This window comes from Accipiter gentilis, chromosome 5 (assembly GCF_929443795.1).
Source record: "Accipiter gentilis chromosome 5, bAccGen1.1, whole genome shotgun sequence".
Lineage (NCBI taxonomy): Eukaryota > Metazoa > Chordata > Aves > Accipitriformes > Accipitridae > Astur > Astur gentilis.
The window spans coordinates 17,961,640-17,968,584 of NC_064884.1; the positions used below are offsets into that span (position 1 = coordinate 17,961,640).

The following is a 6,945-nucleotide window of genomic DNA, read 5'->3' on the forward strand; positions in this document are numbered from 1 at the left end:
AGTCTTCCAGAAGAGAACAGAAAGTAGATTCTGCTGGATTGGGGGCAGTGTATTTTCACGGCAAGAATTTTTTAGGCTTTAGGTAGCCTTTCAGTACAATAATAGCCTATGTAAGTACTATCCCATCCCTCTCTCTAGGGCTGCAAACAGCCCTGACTCCATGCTGACCATGCACCTTAACTCCTTGGGTAATAAAATGAAAATTTATATAGAGGCCTCTTAGCAACCCACCGTGTCCCTAAACAGAGTGGTCTGTCTGCAGGGGAACCCTTGCAGTGCCAATTTTTATTATTAAAATTTATCCCATCCTTTCTACTAGGAAAATCTGGGTTTGCTATAGCATGTATTTCTATATGCTATAGCATGTTTTGCTATTACATGCATTTCTCTGAGATGGGGTTCCTGATTCAGTAAGATCTCACCTTGGGCTGTTTTCCCTGCTGACCTGCTATAGACACTGCTTTACTGGGGCCAAAGCAAGCTTACGTGACTTCAGGATCTGTGTCAGCGACTTTTTGTGACAGAGGCTCTGACTTTTAGTCAGGTGGTTTAAGAAGACACTCTGCCCTCCAGACAGCTCATGAACACTCAAATGCAGCAAACCAGAATGAGACAGCCTGAAATGAAAACTAGTTTGGCCTAGACTGCAATTGTTATTCTTCTTTTCAAACACAGAGCACTGAAAACACCACAGAAAAATCAATCTGCTCCTGTTACGCACTGAATTATTTGGCTCATCTAACAGACCACCAAGGTGAATTTCTTACAAAGGCATCCTGCACTGTTTCCTACTTAAAGATCGCTCAAAGACTGAAAGGTTATCTATACACACATTAATGAAGTGTCTGACAAACTGCTGCTTGGAACCTTTTTAGATTTAAATCAATGAGTGTATATACAGAAACACTTCCACACAAAACATGCAATCTTTTTAATCTAATGCCTGCAGTATAAATAAGAAGGAACATAAAGAAACCATTTGTATCTTTCCCTCTCTGCCCCCAGAATAGGTGTGACTTGTTCTTCCAAGAACACAACCTGAAGGCTCGTTCTTTGCAGTTTAAATGTGCTACACGATACATCACCATCACCCCAGAATGGGTGTTCACCTACTGCTGCACAGCTCGATAAATCCCTGGTACAAGAGGGTGGTTTGTTTCTTCTTTAATTGCTTATACTGTATAAACTTCTTCACAGACTAACTTGGCTACATCCCTTATGCACAATATGAGAATATTTTGGGAGTGCCACCAACCTGCTTGTACTCATTACTGCTTGGCTAAGCCAACACAAGTTCCTCACGCTAAATCAAAACAAATTAAAAAAAAAAAAACAAACCCCAAAAAACAATCCAAATGAAACCTTAGCTTTCTGCTAAGATCAGGCCCAGCCCTAGCTGTGGTCTCCCAGGTTGGTAGCTGAGCTTGTGCTGGCCGTGGCTGCAGGGCAACCCTGGGGCTCCCGGACCCCCTCCTTACCCAGGGGACTTCCAGCTCTGCTCCTTTCCTCATGGGAAAAACCCTTCCAACCTCAGTGGGTCGAGACAGGGTAAGAATCAAAACAGATCCCCACAGGCAGCCTGCTCAGGGTTTTCAAATTAATCCTCCAAGCTCAGTAATTTCTCAGTAATAATATGACAGCTTGTTAGTATGTCTATTCAGCTGCTATGAAATGATCACAGACAACGATAGGGCTCTAGCAGTACAGTCCAGCTGAGGCGCTCGGCTCACTATTGTTGTCTTTTCAAGTTATTTTTCTTTATTCAGAGCCTGATACTATGGCCCAGAGTTTCCTGTAGCCCAGAACAAAACTTCAGAGCAGAGTGTGCTAATGAAACGCGTCACGAACATTTCATGGCAAAGTCTCATTAGATGGAAACTGAGGTTATTCTTCATTTTGAGAACTGACACTCAAAAGCAACGTCCAAGTATGTCACATCACATGGCTGAAAAGAGCTGCTGTGAAGGCATTCAAAGCAGAAATTCTTTGTGAATATGACCAGCGAGAAAGATTAAATGAATTGGTGCTGATTAGCTTTAAGGAAGACTCAAAGTGATGTATATTCAAGTACGAAAGAGCCGAGCACACTAATAAAAGGTTTGGTTTTCTTTTCTTTTCCATGCCCATAGCGAATAGGACAAGAAATAATGAGTTTAAACTCTGCAATATAAGATATGAATGAGTTATGAGGAAAGTAATCTAACCGTTCCTCTAATAAAGCAGAGGAAAGAAAAGATTGCAAAATCTCGGTCACTGAAGCACTTTAAGGATCAGGGAAGGCAAACATCTCTCAGGACTGAGGGATATTTTGTTCATCCTACTTTAGGAAGGAGAATAGTTTACTGATAACTGTCAGGTCACTACAAGGGGGGCCCTTACTGGCCTCTTTGTGCCCCCAGGGCCCTGGCAATGATTTCTGAGGTCTCTCCCAGTCCTGTGAGATCCATACCCTCCAACTGCTTAAGCGCCCTTCCATGCAGTCTTCGTATTTGCTTTAGAAATTGTTCTCTGATGGGTGATTTCCGTACAGTGCATCACAGCTGGATGCCAACTTGCACCCTCCTTTTTGGAGATTTTCCCCCAGAGATTTTCCTACCCCTCCAGACACCACCATAAAGGTCAGGGCCCAAAGTTGAGTTTTAGCTGTAAAGTTATGCAGCTCTCCACAAAATACATGATTAGGTACCACCAGAGGGCTGTAGTCCTACAGCAGGAGTAGGCAATGGGAACGCACCAGTTCCTGACATAAGTAACGCCAGTGATTCCTATAGAGAATTCATTCTCAAGCTGGGTTTTATCCTTGTTGTGATAACAGACGAGCTGCAACAAGCCATTGCTTCTGCTCAAGGGGACCAAACTCTGCTGGGGTCAGGACCACTCTCCCAACAGTGGTGAGTGTGCTGTTGTAAAGGTGTATATCTGCTGCATTGCTCAGGACACGCCATCGCCCTCAAACCAGCTCAAATAAATGCCCCAAAGCAACTGCACTCATGGGACAGATCCTTTGCTAAGCTCCCACTGTGAAATCAGGTCAGCAGAAGATCTGCTGCACACACCTGGTGTTAGGTTGTGCTCTTCAGAGACCTAGGCATGATATGAGGAATCAGATTAAAGAAAACACCATCACTGATTTTCTGTAGCAATCATAAACAAAATAAAAATCACAGTAAATTTTTGGTCTGGCAATTTTTGTACTGGCAAGTCTGTAGTAGTAAGTAAGTTTCCCAATTGCAGTATTAGGCAGACAAGCTTTACCAAGTTAAGATGAGAGATTTTTTTTTTCCCCTTCCTTTTGGCTATAAACCAGAAGGAACACTACTCTGAAAGACACCCTTTCAGTCAAAGAATCAGACATGAAAATGGGGTAAATTCTCAGGATTTTATTTTTCATTTTCTACCTTCTTTTTAATCTAACCACTTGGGGTTTTTTGTTTCCCTTTCTGAATGAATAATGCACAAAGCAGTGAAGGACAATATATCAAAAAGAAATGAGACTTCTTGAAGATGACAGTTGTATTAGATCTCAGACTTGTGGGGGAAAAGTGGAACTGAAGAAAGTGAGAAAAAAGTTTGATTTAATTGCAGATAATGCTCCTTTCAAAGTTCAGCATCCCCCAACTTGGGGCACAGGATGGCCCCTATCCATATACCTCATTATTTTATAATATTGCTTATTTGGAAGAACAGAACATTTTGGAGATACTCTGATATGTCTGCATGTTGTCACCCTGAAACTGCTGAAAATTGAAATATCTATTTTGTCTTTGTGGAAATAACATTCATTTATTAAGATAAGTACTGTGACCATTACCTTGGTACTTCAGAACAACCAACCTACTTATTTGAACAATTCTTTGTTTTCAGAATGTCTCTTAGGAATGAAATATTTCAGCCCAAATCTCCCCATGCAAGCTTAAGGTTTTTTCCCATTTCCTTTTTTTGGGGGAAAACATTGTAATTGATACATAATTTTGATGGGGCTAACAGTATACTTCACAGTATAGTAGAGAGAATATAAAGACAGTTTTCTCCCTAAAGACTTCATAAAATGAGGAAAGAAAAGACATAGCATGCTTCGTAAACCACAGGGCCTTTCCTTCCACCCAGGAAAAACACAGTAGGAAGCTTTGCTTTCTGATAGGGTGTTTGTCCGATTTCCTCCGGAGGGGGTGAAAAGGCTGTTGAATTGAATATGGACTCCATTTGAGCCCCGTAGGCGATAATCTGAATTCCTGTAACAGCCAGAACAAGGAAAACAGGAGCCAGAGAAGACATACAGTCTCTGCTGAAAAAAATACCCTCAATGAAGTAGCAGAAATGGGGAAGGGAGACAACGAGATAAGAGCTTGAAAAGGGGTCAAAATTATAAACTTAAATTTTGGGCTGGTATACAAAAGATGTCTGCGTATGCCAGCCTGGCTCTTTGGGGAGCGCTACTAACAGTGATGCAGGGGTAGAGCTGGTCGCATCTCAGCAGTGACGGTGGTGGGATGTCTGGCTTGGCAAACAGGGCCAGGAGCCTCCAGCAGACTGGGGAGAAAGGAGGAGGATGGCTTGAATCCTTGCTACTCTCCTGCTCCTGCCCCAGGGGTGGCTCTGTGTGAGGGTCTTGTTAAAGATGGATAGTTGCCTTCAGCTGCCTTCACAGAGGAAGAGGAGTGGGACCACACGCCACACATATTCCAGCACATGGAAATCTGAAAAGCTGTCTATGATCCTTACAGCTACCAGTCACCTGCCACCCAGGTTAAACTGCCATTCAGAGCTGATGAGCCCTTCCTGCCCCCATGGACCGAAAAAAGGAGTGAGATGGAGGCCAGACACTGTCCCTTCCCTCCCCAGCAGCACCAGAGTGCACACAGCAACCCTTCCCTGCCCCTGATGCCAGCAGCTGTTCTTGCTTTTTCCTGCCTGGGAACCCACAGTCTGAACCCAAACAACTGGCAAATGATGAAGTTTTTCCTAACGGCATCCACACCGGAGGGTGTTTGCTCTCTTTAGGGACCTACTGTCAGATGCATCTTCTCAGCTATGCCGCATCACAATGCAGGAGCTGAATACATAGCCACAAAATTAAATTAAGCATTACACATGCTCAGCACAGAGAAGACTGCAAATTTTAAACACCTGCCATTGGTTTTTCTCCTCCCTCCTCCCCCCCTCCCCCCCCAAATATGTAGCAGAGAACTGCTAAAATCCTGCCTTAAGTTTCTGAAAGTTAATAAAACTAGATAGGATGCTTAAATTGTCTCCAGTAGCAAATACATAATGAAAGGTACTGAGCAGGGCTGACTTCTACTGGATCATGTCTTCAGTGCAGCATCACAAGAGTGAACCAGACAGCTTCTAATTCAAAAAGCAGTTTTTAAAACCTGCACTGTCTGTCTGGACCATCAGTCAGCCTCTCAAAGCTGTCAAAGGCAGTCTAGCAACAGACTGAAATTTAAGAGGGAGAAGTAAACGATCCAGAGAGGTTTGTGTCTTGGGGACAAGAAACTGAGAATTCACCAACTGCTATAAAACTGATCAAACCGAGAAAAGTTTAAAAAACCCCACACCAGGCACAAGGGAAGTTTTCCTTGATTTCTTTTCACCAAAAATGAAAGGCGAAAAGTTACAGCATGCAATATATGTAGAAGGATAAATTAAGGAATTTTGAATAAACGACAGCTGAAAAGAAAATTATTTCCTTTTCTGTTTGTATTGCTTTTCATTCCTGCTTGCCATGAATCTCATTAAACAGAAAACATTATAAAGCACTTTGTTAGTTCTCCCTCACTAAAAGTTCAGAAAACAAAAAGATAATGTCTGTGAGTGGAGTAAAAGACCTAAATAAATTTTTAGAAATGAAACCTCTGCTATTGTTGAAGCAACAATACATCTGTTCACTGCCATCGGCATTGGTTGCAACGGTACAGCAATCAGCTTGTTACTGTTGCTATGGCATAAGACCAGTTAGAGGATATGCAGGCTACAAATATAGAAACAAATTAGTTGGGTTGATGCATATTGGGGAAAATATCAGCTATGACCATAAATCCAAGGTTTTCCATGTTATAAAGCCATTTACCATGTCTCTTATTCATCTCTCTACATCAGGGAGAAGTTGGCCATGGGTGTGGCATTAATCACTGACATTCACAGGTACTTAAGTAAGAATAAGAGTCCTGCTTACTCTCAGCCTGCTTCTGACTGGTTCCTGCCAGGAGCAGCTTGCCATGAAAGGCTTGGGTGGCTATTTCAGATTTTGGGGGAATAATGACAATCCTTGCTTGACTAGTCTCTGGCTATTTGAAGAGCGAGCTCCTGGGGACACCAAGTGTTTCTTTGGCTCTCTGGTTGCTCCTTCCTCCCAACAGGTTATAAGGTCTTTCTGGCAGCTGAATGACTGGAGTATAGCTTTTGAGGAACCCCCAAGCATGCACACAGAAGCATGAAAAGAAAAAGACCACCCTGCGCGTTCACAGGTCCTCATAAAGAAGGCACAGCACAGATAGACCTGAACGTGGAATTTCACCTTTGCACCTCCCACCCTCAGCTGCTCTGTGCTGCTCTGCAAAGCTATCATCACTCTTCTGCAGTGCAGAGCAGGGGTCACTCCTTGAATGTACCAACACACTTGCTTCTGAGGTGTGCAGGTATTTGGAGGCAGGATGGGAAAGAGCCAGTGTGGCCAGGAGGTACTTCATTACCCTGCTTGGTGATTGCTGCCTGCTCATCTCACAAATAAATGGCCACTTCGTTTTGTTGGGTTTTTTTGTTCCTAGTACAACCTGTTGTGAATCATCTATTTAAACACCTCACAGTCTCTCTTATGAAAATGCAATTTAAAGCCAGTGTACTTTGCATACAAACTGCTTGTTGGAAAACTTAGGAGTAGCACTTGTATTGTGAAGTACATAACTTCATCTGTCTCTAGCTTCAGAACAGTGCTAGTAAATGCCT

General features: G+C 42.9%; 1 protein-coding gene across 1 annotated transcript in view; it reads left to right on the forward strand.

The window, feature by feature from the left end:
* Positions 1–4,629, forward strand: part of SNRPB2 (small nuclear ribonucleoprotein polypeptide B2) — a 303,056-nt gene extending 298,427 nt beyond the window's left edge. Inside the window, exon 7 of the mRNA XM_049800159.1 lies at positions 4,619–4,629. The gene's annotated coding sequence lies outside the window, so the exon portion shown is untranslated. The remainder of the gene's footprint in view (positions 1–4,618) is intronic.
* The last annotated feature ends 2,316 nt before the right edge of the window (positions 4,630–6,945 follow it).